Genomic DNA, 16285 nt, shown 5'->3' with positions numbered 1-16285 from the left:
GTGCTCCTGCTTCATCAGAAGGGGGAAGCAGATGCTGGATGCCTAAAAAGCCCCGGTTGGCCCACTAGTGCCTGTAAACCACGGGTGGCCTTCTGGAAGAGTCTCTGGCTTTGCCTCATTCCAACCCAGGAGCAAGACTCTATTTCCCCCCATCTCCTCCCTCAGGTTCATCTCCAGGGCATTAGCAAGCAGTGTGGATTTTGCTGAAGATTTGGGGGGAAGAAGGTGAAGAGGTTGGCAGTGAACATCACAGGGTAAGTGAGTCCCCACACTTTTGAGAGGAGAGACCGTGTCTGGGTGTGTTCACTCTCACATCCCCAGTACCTAGCACAAAGGTTGGCATGCACGGCCTTCTTGAGATAAATATTTGTTGAAGGAATGGATCCATTTCATAACCTAAATTCTCTGGAGTGGTCATCTGGCTTCCTGCCTTCTCTCCATCCTTTCCCCATATGGGTCTTCCAGTCCCCTCTGTCTTGGTCAATTTAGCTCTGGCTCCAAAACTCTATACTCAGCAAAATAAAAGCTTTGCATGAATCAGACCTCCCCATCTTAGAAAGGCTTATTAAACTTACTCACCAGATACAAAGCAAGACTCTAGGACAGGGAAGCAGGGGAATTCTGTGGCTAAAAAATGAAGACAATATTGGGCACCTGGCTCAGTTGGAAGAGCATGTCATCTTGATCTCAGGGTTGTGAGTTTGAGCCCCACGTCGGGTGTAAAGATTACTTAAATAAAGAAATAAACTTCTAAAAATTATGGTGATTTCATTATGTTTTTTTATTTCAAATTAGACATTATTTCAAATGTTTGATTATTACCTACTCCTCAAAATGCTGATATGCCCCCTGCAGAGGGTTGCATGTGGCCTCCAAAAGATACATCTGTTTACTAGTTCCCAGAACCTATGAATACGACCTTATCTGGAGAAAGGAGCTTTGCAGATGTAATTAAGGATCTTGAGATGAGGAGATCATCCTGGAATTTTCGGGTGGGCTCTGAATCCAATGGCAAGTGTCCTGCTCACGGGCGAGGGGCACCGGGGTGGCTCAATCTGTTAAACGTCTGACTCTTGGTTCGGCTCAGGTCATGATCTCAGGGTCGTGAGTTCAAGCCCCATATGGGGCTCTGCGCTGGGCATGGAGCCTGCTAGACATTCTTTCTATCTCTTTGTCCCTCCCCCTCTCTTAAAAAAAAAGAGGCGCACAGGGGATATTTGACAGAAGAGGGGAAGACACAGAGAGGAGGTGACGTGAAGACAGAGGAAGAGATTGGAGCAAGGAGGCCACAGAACACCCGATGCCACCCGCAGCTGGAAGAGGCAAGGAATAAATGTCCCATAGACCCTTCAGAGGTAGAGTGTCCCGGCTGACACCTTGGTTTTGGACTTCTGGCCTCCACAAGTGTGAGAAAATAAGTCTATTGTCCTATGCCATCAAGTTTGTGGCGATTTGTTACAACAGCCCTAGGAGACTAATATCTCCCCTAAAGTGCTGTAATAACTTCCCAACGACCTCCTCTCAGTTCCTTAAATGCAGTGTGCCCTTTCCACCTCTGCCTCTCGTGGCGGAACGCTCTCAACTCCCTCTCTGGCCTAGAAGGGGTATTGGTGATACCTTTCCTCCCTTCGGTGAGACAATCAGACTCTGCCCAAGACAGAAAGAAAGGTGGAGCACCACTGTCCCGTCAGCTGAGATCACCCGGTTGCTTCTCTTCTTTGCTTCCAAAAGACCTTTAATTTAGAAGCTGACCATTAGACTTCCCTTCATATTCCAGCCAGTTCTGTCTGAGTCTGTCAGAGACCACCCTCATTGGCGAACAGTATAGAAATAGAACTTTGGAATCCTTATATAAGCTCAGAGATCCTTCGGGCTACAGGGTACCTCAGAGAGTGTCTAGATCAGATTTTCGAAAGATCTTTATGCATGGAACTCCTTGCTATGATGAAATCTCAAATCCTAATATAAAAGAATATATAAATATAAAATATAAAATCCTAAAATAAAAATTGTTAAGCAAGAGAGGGGTCACAGCTAGTGTTGTCACAAACTTACCCCTTGTTTCAGGCCCTTTTTCCCCCCCTCCTTTTTTTTTTTTTTTTTTTTTGGAAATCCTTTGAAATTTCCCTGACTTCTGTTGTTCAAAATGATTTTTCGAAGTTGGTCTCATTTTATGGGCCGTTGCTACAGAGAGCAGGGACTTTTCCTAAACTTTGTTGGATTTTAGAGGACCAATAAATCATTTTCCCCTTTTCCTCCTCAGTTTGGAGCCAAGTGAGAGATACAGTTATTAGATAGAGATAAAAATGTTAGCTTCATTCTTGAGAAAAGATGGATTGGAAGATATGTTACAGGGGTGTAGTCATGTAGATGTCCTAAAACGGAACCCCAGAATTTGTAAGACTGCCCTCCCTGGTCACTGGCACCCCTTAAGCTTACTGTGGGGAAGAGCCTAGAAGGTGGCTTTCCCAAGACGTTAATGGGCTTCACAAGGGCTAGGCTCAATTCCTTCCTTGACTCACCAATCATATAAGTCTTCCCTTCGGGAGAAAAATTAGAGTTTCCAGTTTACTTTTCCTTCCTGGGATATTCCCTCTCAGTGGCAAAGCAAGGAGTGAAAAACCAGTATTTCTCCCTAGGAATGTTCACGTCCACTCCCATTTACAAGACAGAGAAGGTTCCACTTGGAGACCTAGGACCCAAACGGCTTCTTTTGAAAGGTATATTGTGTTGAGTCAGACAATCAGGTTAGACTAATAGCTGTAACAATCAATCACCAATTCCCCACTGCACATCACAAGAGAGATCTATTTCTTTTTTGTTTTTAGGATTTTATTTATTTGAGAGAGAGACAGAGAGCACAAGCAGGGGGAGCAGGAGAGGGAGAAGCAGGCTCCCCGCCGAGCAGGGAGTCAGATGAGGGGCTTGATCCCAGGACCCCAGGATCATGATCAGAGCCGAAGGCAGATGCTTAACTGACTGAACCACCCACGTGCCCCCAGAGAGCTATTTCTTGTGCAATCACAGTCCAATGTGGGTAGGGGGCGCCAAGGAAGGGGAGTGGAGAAGGGGGGGTTCTGCTCCATGCAGTTATTCAGGGACTCAGTGTCCTTTCAATTAGTGCAGGGATTTTAAACTTTTTTGTTTGTCATGGTGAACTACTGGCAGCTCCACAATCTCTCAGGATCTCAGAGTCCACTGAATTCTTGGTAGATGATGAACACCTCGAGAAGGAGACAGCAAGTGGAAGACCATGCAGGAGATTTTAGGGGCCAGGCCAAAAGTGGCATACATCATTTCCATCCACAGGCTGCTGGCCAGCACTCACTCACGTGGTCCCAACTACCCGCGGGGGAGGCCCGGAAACCTAAGTCTTCCTGACGGCGTATGGGGAACGTCAAATGAAGTTGAAAGAACACAAAGCATTGTCTCAGGACAGTATCACATTCACATCAACACAGCCCAGCCACCCAAAGCGATTTTGTGGTAATTCAGATCTTTACTGAAAAGTCCAAAGAACAGATCTGCTACAATGCTGCTGTTTTTGTTTTGTTTTTCTAAATAAATATTGTTGGGACGCCTGGGTGGCTCAGTTGGTTAAGCATCTGACTCTTGATCTCAGCTCAGGTCTTGATCTCAGTATCGTGAGTTCAAGCCCGGCATTGGCCTCCACACTGGGCATGGAGCCTACTAAGTAAGTAAACAAACAAACAAATAAACAAATAAAAGTGAATGTTATTGTATACTGTACATTTAGACAAGTTCACACACCCTAAGTGTACAGCTTGATGAGTTTTTACTAACTGAACACACCTGTGGAACTAGCGCCCTGATCAGAATATGACATCTCCAGCCCCCGGAAGCCTTCTTGAACCCCCTGCCAGTCACCAAGCCCCCGAGGTGAGCCACGGTCTTGACTTGTCACCACATAAATTAGTTTCTGCCTGGTTTAGAATATTCTATCAACGGAGCCAGACCCTACCTCTTCTCTTGTGTCTGGCTGCTTTTACTTAATGCTATGCTTGTGAGAGTCGTGCGTGTTGTGTATAATTGTATTGCTTTCATTCTTGATGCTGAAGCTCATTCCACAGTATGAATGCGCCGTGATTTACTTGAAGGTGCTATTGCTGATGGGCAGTGGGGTGGTTTGGGATAGAAGGAGCAGAGCTGCTGTGACCATTCCCGGGCACATCTTCTGCGGGAGGTACTGACACATACATCTGTTGGATAAGGCACCTGCTAGACCCAATTCCTAGAAGTGAGAATTGCCAAATCTCAGAGTACGTGCATATCTAGCAGTAGTGGGAACTAGCAGTTTTCCAGAATGAGTGCCCCACGCTACATTCCCCCAGTGGCCTGGTGTTTGAGGGTGCCAGCCCTTGGTTGTCTGCCTTACCCCCGCACTTCTTGAAATCCTTGTTCTGCTTTGCTCCATTCTGTCCCTCACACCTGAGGGTGTGCTAGACCCCTGATGCCTCACCTCCGTGAAAAGTCCCCAAAGGGAAATGTTTGAATCTCAACTTTTCCCCTTTGCTCTCTCTTTCCTCACCTCCAGTGTGGTCACTCCCAGCCCCTTCCCTGGATTCTGTGTCTCTAAAACGTGGGCGCCAGCCAGGCGGGAAGCGAACCCACGGAGAGGAGTAGGGGTGATGGTGGGAGGGACTGGGGGCGGAGCTGAATACACGGAGATAAAATTTCCTTTAGAGAGAGTGGGTTGTTAGGGGTTGGAGCTGGGATCGCTCACTCATTAACGATGTCTGTATCTGTCACACAGAGAAAGGGAATTAAAGACAACCCTTAAAACCATTAAGATGAAATACCTAGGGGCGGGTGGGGTCTGATTAATATTCACAACCACTTGGTGGGTGATGGGAGCGGTGAGCCGGGGCACTCAAGTGGGGAAGTGACTCCCTTACAACCCCCCTGCCAGCCCCATACGGAAGAGGGGGCGGCGGGGTGAGGCGGGGCGAAGGGCAGCAGGGCCTGCTGCCCCTGGACACTAAGAGTTACCCCTGTGCTGGGGCCTTGCCGTGCTCTGGCCCAAAGGTCACTGGTCATAGCTCTACAATACGATCCCCCGGTGGTCGCCCTGATTAATGCGCACCCCGGGCGGGCCCTGGGGCAGGAGACAGAGTTGAATGCTCCCCACTCTCTTGAGAAATGCATAATCATTAATCAACATTACTGGGCCCCACTCAGACTAAGTGGCCTCTTGTGATTAGGAATGGGCCCTTGAAAAATAAAAACGTAGTCTTTTAGCATTTTGAGTGTGTGCATTTGACAATGGCTTTCTTGATAGCAGTGGGGGGTTGGGAGGGGAGCTTGCTGTGCAGGGCCTGTGGGGTGTGTGTGTGTGTTGGGGGGTGCGGGCCTGGCTTCAGGCTTCCAGGAACAAAGGCAATTGGAGGAGTTACGGGTTTGGCCTTAGTGGCAGGAGATTGGACGCTTTGCCGGGTTCATTCTGACGGCACCCCTTTCCCTGGGCAGGAACTGGCATCTCCCGGAGTGATGAGGGCAGTGAGGGCTGGCTTCCCTCGGGGACTTCTGAGTCACAATTCATGACACACCCGAATGCCCCAGCTAGAAGGAAATAATCTGGCTCCTATCTTGGAAGGCTGTGGTGAAAATTAACTCAGGTAGTGTGTGTAAATCACTTGGCTCGCCTCAGAAACGTTGGTTTCCCTTCCCTACCCAACCATGAACTCATTTCACCCTCACAACTGCCCTCTGACGGTTTTACTGTCCCCGTGCTGCACATGAGTCCACCTGGGGCTCAGAGGAAGCCGACGACTCCCCTCCGCGGGGAGAGGCATCTACGCCTTCTGTGTGTCTTCAGCACGGACTGGGAGGGGGGGGTCTGGCAGACATGATCTCTGGGTCCTGGGATCAGCCCTACGTCGGGCTCTCTGCTGAATGGGGAGCCTGCTTCTCCCTCTCCCTCTGCTGCTCCCCCTGCTTGTGCTCTCTCTCGCTCTCTGTCAAATAAATAAATTAAATCAAATTAATTAAATAAATTTAAAAAATCACTTTTTTTTCTTTATCAAAATCTGAGCTGGCCTCAGGTCTGCGCCCCTCACGTGACTGCCAAGCGCGGCAATGCATGGGAGCGCACGTGCAGGAATGCTGACAGCAGCGTTAGTGATCATAAGCCTAGAAGCAGCCCAGTGTCCATCAGCAGCAGGACGGGTGAACCGTGGTTTAGTCCCTCAGTGGAATACCATACAGCTAGGAACACAGACATAGAAAGCAACATCCGGGAATCTCAGAAAGTGTTGCAAAAAAGAAACCAGATGCAAAATAATATCAGCTTTATGCTCCATTTATGTAAAATTCAAGAAGAGGCACCTCGGACCTATGCTGTTAGAAGTCGGGGTAGTGATTACATTTAGAGAGGGGGCAGTTTCTGGGAGGTCCCCTGGGGGTACTGGTAATATCCTATTTATTGATATGGGAGATGGTTCCCTTTATAAAAATTCCGTAGCTGCAAACTTACATTTGTAGATTTTTTTGTAACTTTTTTTTTTTTAAGATTTTATTTCAGAGAGAGAGGAGAAAGAGCATGCAAGCATGGGGGGATGGGGCAGAGGGAGAAGCAGACTCCTCGCTGGTGGGTGGGGGGTGGTGGTGGGGAGGCGGGGGCTCAATCCTGGGATCCTGGGATCATGACCTGAGCCCAAGGCAGATGCCCAACCAACTGAGCCCCAGGCGCCTCCATTGGTATACTTTTTGTAAGGACGTTATACTTTAGCTTTCATGTTTCTGTCAAAAGATTGTTGGGTAAATCAGAGAATCTTGGGAAGGCTGGGGACTCGGCTGACGCTGACTGCCCCCGCCCCGGCGCTGACCTGCAGGACCCTGCCGCAGAATGGATCCAGTGAGAAAGCGCCCCCATCGAGCAGTACAGGGAACGCCCCGCCACCGTGGTCCCCAGAACACCCCCTCTCCCACCACCCGGGCCTCACATGGCTGCTGCAAGGGCCTCGCTTCTGTTCCAGTCGCTCCCGCGGGCAAATCTGATTTGCGGAGCTGATGCCCCACTCCCAGCTGCAAGGGAGGCTGGCTGGGCGAGAGCTTCACTTCTGTTCTGCGGTCGGAGGCAGGAGCTCCTCACAGGTAAGGAGACTGCCAAAAGGTGCAGCCCCGAAAGCACAGCCAGTGTGCCCGGTGCCTCGGGCTCTCACAAGGGCCTTTTGGGCACATCACCTTGTCTGGTGGCCCTGACGGTATACAGATGTTGTCTGCTGCGGTTCGGCGCGACACCTGCCCTTTTATCCCACCCCCCANTCACCTTGTCTGGTGGCCCTGACGGTATACAGATGTTGTCTGCTGCGGTTCGGCGCGGCCGCACTGCCAACACGGAGAAAGGGCATTGTCCGGACTCTGTTGCCCCAGGGTCCCGGTTAGTTTTTGCAGATGAAAGTTACCCGAGTGGGACTGGGAGGCGGGAAGAAGGGAGAAGGGTCAAGGATGTCTGGGCTCATGGGCTCTGGGTGATACCACGCTCTTCCCTTGGTGCCTTCAGCCCTCGCACTACGTGTCATGAATGTTCTGTGGTCACCTACCCCCGTTTTCCTGAGGGACATGGACCTAAAATCATGGGGTAGGGTTCAGACACGTGTGTGTGACGGCTGCCTGGGGTAGACTCGAGTCTTGAGCATCCCACTAAGGAGGAGGACCAGGCAGTTTCTGCGGGGCCCTCATAGTTACCATGTCGCAGGAAGGGCCCAAGGAGTGACTCCTCCCCTGGAACTCAGGCTGGAGGCTCCCCTGGGCAAGGCCAGAGGCCCAGTGTGTTCAATGATGGAAAGCAGCATTGCTGGTGAACCAGCGTCCGACGGACCCAGGGCCCGCCAGCTCTTTGCCACCTCCCAGTGGCCAGGCAGGCAACTCAGCCACCTTCTCTGGGCCTCTGGTCCCGTCTGGAAGTGAGAGATTAACACCAACCGAAGGACCCTGCTGACTGGAAGCAATCCCTCAGTGGCTCCCTCGGAGAATTGACGCTCATGCCTTCCCCTGGCCTGGCAGTCACAGGCCTGGCACTGTGCTGGGTGCTGGGCATACAGGGTTGAAAAAGACTTGGTCTCTGCCTTGAAGGAGCCCTAGTGAGAGACACAGCACGCAGAGTTACAACTCTCCAGGACCTGGGGGTGGGATCGTGGGAAACTTCTTGAAGCAGGGATTTCTGCTGACCTGAAAGAGGAGCAGGGATTAACTAGATAAAGGATCGGGGCTAGGGCCAGAGGGTCAGGTGGAGGGGACAGCGTTTGCTCAGGTCTGGATGCAAGAGAAATGGGGAGCTGGAGGCGAGTATAGGCAAAAGGTGGGAGTGGGGAGCAAAGGGCTGGAGGGTGAGTGAGGCCAAACATGTCTTGCTAAGGGGATTGGACTCACTGGGCCCATTGTCTCCCCAGGAGAGACACAGCTGGCCCTGGGCCCAGCTGCAGGCTGATTTATAAGCTCCCAGTGCCAAGAGTGGCTGTGTCACCTGTTCTGAAATCCGAGGCGCGTCAGGCTCTGAGATGAACGCTCTCTGTGCCTTTGTCCGATGTTAACCTGAGCTGAGAGGAGAGGCTGCCCCAGGCGACCCTGTGGACTCCGGCCCTGACCCTCTGCACTAGTCACCACAGGTCAGGACTGCAAGCTGCCCCCGTGAGGACCTTCTCCACCCTCTTCCCGCCTTTCGCCCTGCTCCTGGTCAGACTCCGATGCCTTCTAGACAGGTGACTTTTGTTAGGAGACCAGAATAGGCTCACACAACTGACGCTAGTTTTCTCATCTGAGAGTAAAAACTGGTCAGCTCTGCAAGGAGAGGCAGAGAGCAGTTAAGCAGAATTGAAAACGAGAAGAGAGAAAAATCTAAGCCTGTAGCAGATTGATTCTGCTAAACCCCGCCTCCTACCATCTCCTGTTTGTGGGTTACTCTTACGTGTCTCGGATCTCGGGTCAGCCGGCACCCGCTCTAGGAAGACAACCATACCCCTGTTTTGAATCGATGCCCCTGTTTTCCCAGTTCTCTCTATGTATATGTCTGATTGTGGCTGTTATTGACTTGTCTGCTTCCCTCATTAGAATGAGCTCATTTCATTTAACGAGAGTGGATTGGACACCTTCTATGTACCGGACTATATAACAGGTCCTGGGTAGTGAAGGAGGAACTAGCTGGTCAAGGTCCTGGAGGGACCTATGACCAAACGGAGGGCACAGACAGTGGGGCCCATCGGGGGCAGGGCAACATGTACAGTTTTGTTTTCCTAGCAATTAAAGGCCTCGACACCAAGTAAGCACTCAAAAAGTGAATACTGTATGAGTGCTGTTGACATTGTGGATGCATTTTTTGAATTTGGTGGAAGATTTGTCCTTCATTATTCCTTGAGCTCTGAAGACTGCTCATACTTCCTGCTTGCCTGAGCGCGTCAAAGATGAGGTGACTGTGGTTTCTCACGGCTTCTGTTGGGCACAGTATACAAGGGGTAATTAACCTCTTATGGCTCAGCAACTTTAGGGATAAGCGCATTGATGGCTGTACCAAAGACAACTTTGATGCATGACTGCATAATAATGTGTATAGTTTTAAAAAAAAATAAAAGCTGGTTCTGGAGTCATAATACTTCAGTTTTGGTCCTGGATGTGTAACTAGCTAGAAGATGATCTTAGGCAAATTACTCACCTTGGGCAGCTCTTTTCCCATCTTTAAAACAAGGGTCGGGGGTGCTGGGTTCGATGAATTCCAACACCTTGCATTTGGGTGTCTCTGAATTTATGGCTTGTTTACCTGGCTTCCTGGCCAGAATCCACTTGAGTCCATTTGAACTTTTGCCTTCCTCAGACTCGACCTCCTCAGGTGACCTGGCTATTCCATGCCCTTGCGAGACCACTGCTTTCTGCTGGGCTGCTGAAGGCAGTCAGCATCCTGGCTGCCATGACATTGGAAATTGAAACATGCCCCTGAATGGGTCTGCATCACCCAGAGTCCCTCGCCACTGGCCTCTGCTTGGGCTTGGCCCTGGTAGACAATGGCAGGAGCCTGGAGGGCCGGAGGAGAGGAGATGCCGCCTTTCTTCTTCGTTTTCTCCTTTTTTGGTCATGTGACCAGCAACAGCTACATCTGTGACTCCAGCGTGGCCCCTTCTCTACGGTGCTAGCAATCTCTGGGTTCTGGTAACTTGCTTCCTTCTGCTGTTCCTTCTACCCTGCAGGGGGTAATGACTTCCCACTCACTGTTGCTAGGCTCTGGGTGCCTTGCTTGTCCCCTGAACCCTGCCCACACCTGTGTGACAGGTCCCTGCCCTGAAATCTCTTCCGTTGAACCACCTGTGGTGCGTAAGGGCTCCTCTTGGGCTTCGGACCACCCAGCGCTATGCCAGCCCCCAAACTCCATTATGTAGCCTTTATCTTCCCGTTTTACACCCAGGAGAACCAAGGCTCAGAGAGGTTGTGACTTGCCGTAAACTACAAGATTTGAATCACCTGGCTTCGAAGTCTGGGTCCTTTCTCCCCATTTGGGCTCACCGCCTGAAGTTTCCATCTCCTTCCCTATCTCCACGCAGAGTGGCTTCTAAACCCTTTTGTTCTTCCTATTTTTCCTTTCTAGCATCTTAGGACAGGACACGAGTCTATCTAGTCTTAACTTTTATGTCTAGAAAATGTCAACGTGCCTACGTGGACCCTTAAATCATCCGTGTTGGCAATCAGATGTGAGTTGTTAGTTTAGACCGGCCCTCAAGCTCGGTCCGCAGGCAGCTCACACAGGCAGGGACGCAGCCTTCTAAGGAGCTTTGTTCTGGCTGCAGGGATAAGGCAAGGATGAGGAAAGACAACTGACAGCCTAATGCCACTCTCTCTGACTCAGGGCTTGAATCCTTGAGATATGGCCTTGACCTTGGGGACAAAGATCACAGTGGCAAAACAACTGGAAACCACCTGAGTGTCCATCGGCAAGAGGCTGGTTAAATAAATCACAGTCTGACATTGGAAATGGCTCATTTAAAAAATCCACTAAAACTAAGCTGCATGTGTTGACGTGGAAAAAATGTCCAGAGCAAGTTGTGAAGTGAGAGGAGCAGATTATAAGACTGTGTATATGGAGGGATGCCATTTTTATAGAAAATCATCTTTATTGTTTTGCTCTCTATATCCAACGTGGCCATGCTACAGTCTCTAAGCTTTAGGCGCATTGACTCTGGGGACCGCTTCCAAACCGTGGCAGCTCCCGCTGGGTCGGGATGAAGTTACTTCCTGTCTTCCTCACCAGGGAGGCCGTGGTTGGATTCAGCTTGGGGACTCCAGAGCTCAGCCCCTAGGACATGCTCTGTACATGGTTCTTGAACCAATGGCCGACATCTGGTACCTCCCAATGTGTCATTTGGCATCTTAGGTCGCATTGCTGCCCGAATCCTGGAAGATTCGAGAATCAAGTCGTGGACACACTTGCACAAATGTGACGAAAGAGCGTATCAATGTGAAAGACAAAGAAAGGCTGAGAAACTGTTTCAGATCGAAAGAGAGCAAAGAAGCCTGACAAGTAACTGCAAAATGTGATTCACGATTGGATTCTGGAAACAAAAAATTGGTATAAAGGGCAACATTAGCCAATTGGCAGAACTGGAGTATGGGTTGTATATAAGAAAGTAGTATTTTAGCGAGGATAATTTCATGAATTTGATAACTGCACAGTGGTTTAACTGGAAAACTGTTTTATTGGAATTTTGTATCACAGAAATTTGAGAGTACAGAAAAATGGGGAAACTGGTATAATAAACATCTGTCTACTCATTACCTAGAGTTAACAATTGTTGATTTGCCATCCTTTGTTTTCTGAAGTATTTTAGATATTTACAAGTGAATTATATATGACTCATGATATTTCACCTCTTCATTGTGCATCTTTAAACAATAAGGACATTTTCTTAGGTGACCGCAACACCATTAACATACCCAACGATTAACAGTAATTTCCTAGTATCATCTAATACCATCCATATTCACATTTCCCCATTTGCCTCTAAGTATCTCTTACAGTTTGTTCAAGGCAGGATCCAATCAAGACCATGTATCTGTCGTAACTGGTTGTTATACAAGAAAAGCCATAAATGTATGTCCTAGATCCTTATTATCTTTATCTTATTCAATTCAATTCCTTCCTTCCCTCCCTCCCTCTCTCCCTTCCTTCCTTCCTTTCTTCCTTCTTTCCTCCCACCACATTGATCAGGAGCCTTATGATGTGTTAGGCATTGGGGATGTAAAGATGAATGAGATAAGATCCCTGCCTTAGGGATGTCGCAGTCTAATGAAGGAGGAAGAGTCACACAGACGGATGATTACAGAACAGTGTGTGAGAGCTCTGCCCGAGAGAGATGCTGGGCATTCCACAGTTCTTTGCAACTTCTATCAGATGATGAGCAGGAAAAGAAAGAAACACTGGTTTAGGAGATAGTTGGAATAATTCAGTAATTAAGTGGAGCAGTTTTATAGGTCACGATGTGGACTTCAAATTCACTTAATCTCCTGGTCCTTCATTCTTACAAGTAAACAGGGGTTGATTAGTAACAGCATTTGATGCCCAATTTTATCGGGTCTGTTTTTATTTCGTCTCACAGCTCCTTGAAAGGCTCTCCTCAAGCCCTGCCTCAGTTCCCAGTCAGCCTGCCGGGACCACAAACCTGAAAGCCGGACTCCTAGGAAGGAGTCCTGTCCACTCCCCTGGTCTGGGAGCCAATGGCAGAATCCTCAAGATCTATGGCCCTTGGGGCATAGACCCCACCTATGTGGGCGTGCTCTTTCCACCGCTGGAATGGATCGTGGGCCAAGACAACCCACTGAGGAGGTGCTAGAGCATTCTGGTTAAAAACACAGGCTTCAGCCTCCGAGAGCCCTGGGTTCAAACCCTGGCTCTGGCACTTGTTAATTTCTGTGGCCTTGGCCATATCCCTAAATCCAATCTTGAAGAAATCTTCCTGGAGTCTAAACTTTCTAGAGTCTGGTGGGGAAAATGACGCAATTTTCACGTGCCCTGGAAGTCCTTCTTTCCCGGGGTCCTAGCCATTCTTACACTATATGTTCATGATCTGGCACGCAAAGGAGTTAGAGACACCGTGGAAAACTTCTGGAACACACATGGATTGAACAATCCCTTGAAGAGGAATTCATCCTGCTAAGGTCCCCTCAGTCCTCAGCCTCACCAGGTGGCCGGGGACTGGGGTTTATTCACCTCTGCGGGGTAGGGACGGTGTTGGGAGACTGCGTCTGGGCCTAGATGAGGGCAGCTGCCTTCCCAGAGCCGGTTAGATGACCCCAAACAAAGGCTCCCTGTTTCTCGAACAAAGCCGTGGTGAATGTTGCTTGGCTGGAGGAGAGATGCGGAGTGACGGGTTCTGAATTTGGAGAAACATTCCGGCACAGCCTGCTTTGCAGTTTTCCATGCTGCCATTTGCTGCTCTTTAATTAAACACTGTTTATGGGCACATATGCTTCTTCAAAGTCCCCCCAGGGAAGCCTGCTGACAATCTTTGCTCCAAAGCTGTAGAGCTCTTGTCCTCAAGTTTCTCGAGCTCCCTGCTGTCCTGAAAAACCTCCCCGAAGCCTTCAGCTGAGGGGGGGGCTGGGGAGCTGGCATCGGGAGACTCTGAAGAGGGGTACCGGCCCGGGCTCCTGCAGCCACAGAATCCGGGAGCTGGAATGAGCAGTTAGTTGATGGTCATCTGGTCTAAACCCCTCATTTTTCAAATGAGGAAACTGATGCTTAAAGAGAGGCAGTGACCCTCCCGGGCTCAGACACCCATTGGTGGTAAAGCAGGGGTCAGGATTCAGGGCTCCTGAATCATGTGATTGTGTCCTCTGCTGCTTGCCCACGTTTCTGCTGTTCCAGGACGCAGAATTCTTACCAGACAGGACAGTACGAGCAAGTGTAAGACAAGCAGGATCCATGGAAATGGGTGATGAGTTTTATCCTATTAATAGCAGGACATGCTTTCGGTTGGTTTCCGTTTCATTTTGCGTTTACTGCAACGACTTCATGGAAACCTATTCCAACTGTGACCCACACGGTCCAGTCCTAGAACGACGTATAGAAGCACAATCCAAATAAGCCAAAACCTGACAAGAGGGAATTTAGCTTTTTCCTCATCTTTCTGAAAGAACATGAAGCAGGCTTCCAGGTATTTAGCCCGCGGGCAGCGCGCCTCCTCTGCCGCGTAGGCTCTTGGCCTGTTTTCTATTTCCTACACGCTGAAGCTGTTCGCTAATCAAAACTTGAAAGAATTCCTTCCTTTTCTGCCAGCCCTAGTGACTCCTACTTCCTGAACTTTCCCTCTTTTCTCTCTCCATTCTTTATACACAGGGTGATTTAACCTCCTTCCTTAAGTCCTACTCCTTTGACCTTTTTGCCTGCTCTCCTTCTTTGCTCATTCCAGACCCTGCACCAAAAAAGTCTAGAATAGGGGAGATAAGGGAGAAAGGAGAATTAGGTTGTCGACTAGAGGTTCTCTTGGGCGGGTTGGGTGAAGGGAGGAAGTTTGTGGACATTCATCTCTTTGATCCCATCATGGATGTTTCCCTGCAAAAAATTTTGTTTTTCAAATATCTTACCACTATCCCTAGTCTAATTAAACTTGTGGTATTGCTGGTGCAGATTTCTTCCTACAACACACGATTGAATGCATGCTTGCTTTGTCCCTGTGGGGTGGACTCTGTCTGCAAGGGGACAATACAGAGATAGTTAGAATACCATGTGTCTAGAATTATAATAGAGACATGCGAAAGGGGTTTTAGGGGCACAGAGGAAGAAGCAAGTGACTTGGCTGGAAGGGGTCAGGAGAAGAGTCTTGGAGGACCAGATATTCATCTGGGACTTGCACGAGGCAGGGGAATTTGCCAGGTAAAGAAGGAAGAAAAGGGATGTTCAGGCACCTAGAACAGCAGGTGCACAGGCACAAGGCAAGAAAGAAACTGGAGGGGCTCCAGGACATTAAGTGGTCAAGAAAGGGCTTGAACGGTTTGTGTGTGTGTTTGTGAGAGAGAGAGAGGGAGAGACAGAGGGAGGGAGGGAGGAGTGGGATGGGGGATACAGCGGATGTGAAGTTAGGAGGTACAGGCAGGGGCTGGAGCCGAGAGGAACTTGTATGTAGAGCCCAGGAGCTTGGGCTTTGTTCTGTAGGCAGCGGGAGCCACTGACAGGCAGATAAGAAGTGTGACCAGACTTAGGTTGTAGGAAAAGTTCCTCTAGCTGCAATCTGCAGAGCCAATGGGGCCGATGGAGGTGAGACTGGGGTAGGGAGACAAGTTAGGAGGCTGTGCAGGGCAACAGGTGAGGGTCTGGATGATGACAGTATCAAGGGTGGGGGTGGATGGGTCACTGGAGAGATATTTGGGGGCTAGAAGTGAGAGAACTTGGTGTTTGGTTAAAACTCAAGGAAGAATGATGAGGAGGTGAAAATTGTCGCCCCAGATTTCTGACTTGGGGCCATTCACCAAGACAGGAAACGCAGGGGCTGGTTATGGGGCAAAGCACATCTGTGTGTGCCTTAAATTCCTGTAACTCACAATTTAACTTTATCTGTTTGGTTTCTGGTTTCTTTTCTTTCTTTCTCTCTCTCTTTCTTTCTTCTTTCTTTTTCTTTTTTTTTTTTGAGATTTAAAAAAAGATCTATTTATTTATTTTAAGAGTGGGGTGGGGGCAGAGAGGGAGGGAAAGAGAGAATCTCAAGCAGACTCCCAGCTGAGTGTGGAGCCTGACTCAGGGCTCGAACTCAGGACTCTGAGATCATGACCTGAGCCCAAACCAAGAATCCGATGCTCAACCTACTGAGCCACCCAGGTGCCCCTGGTTTCTGGTTTCTATTATCATAGTAAGTATATATAATATATATATTATATTTTTATTTATTTATTTATTTATTTATTTATTTATTTATTTATTTATATTTTACATTTATTTACTAGAAAGAGGCTTTTTAAAAATTTTAATTCCAGGGGCGCCTGGGTAGCACAGTCGTTAGGCGTCTGCCTTCAGCTCAGGGCGTGATCCCGGCGTTCCGGGATCGAGTCCCACATCAGGCTCCTCTGCTGGGAGCCTGTTTCTTCCTCTCCACTCCCCCTGCTTGTGTTCCCTCTCTTGCTGGCTGTCTCTCTGTCAAATAAATAAATAAAATCTTTTAAAAAATTAAAAAAAAATTTAATTCCACTATAGTTAACATACGGTGTTCTATTAGTTCCGGGTGTACAATATGGTGATTCAACACTTCCGTACAACACCTGGTGCTCGTCAGGACAAATGCTCTTCTTAATCCCC

Source organism: Ailuropoda melanoleuca, chromosome 9, assembly GCF_002007445.2.
Source record: "Ailuropoda melanoleuca isolate Jingjing chromosome 9, ASM200744v2, whole genome shotgun sequence".
Classification (NCBI taxonomy): Eukaryota; Metazoa; Chordata; class Mammalia; order Carnivora; family Ursidae; genus Ailuropoda; species Ailuropoda melanoleuca.
Note: the sequence above shows the minus strand (reverse complement) of the source record.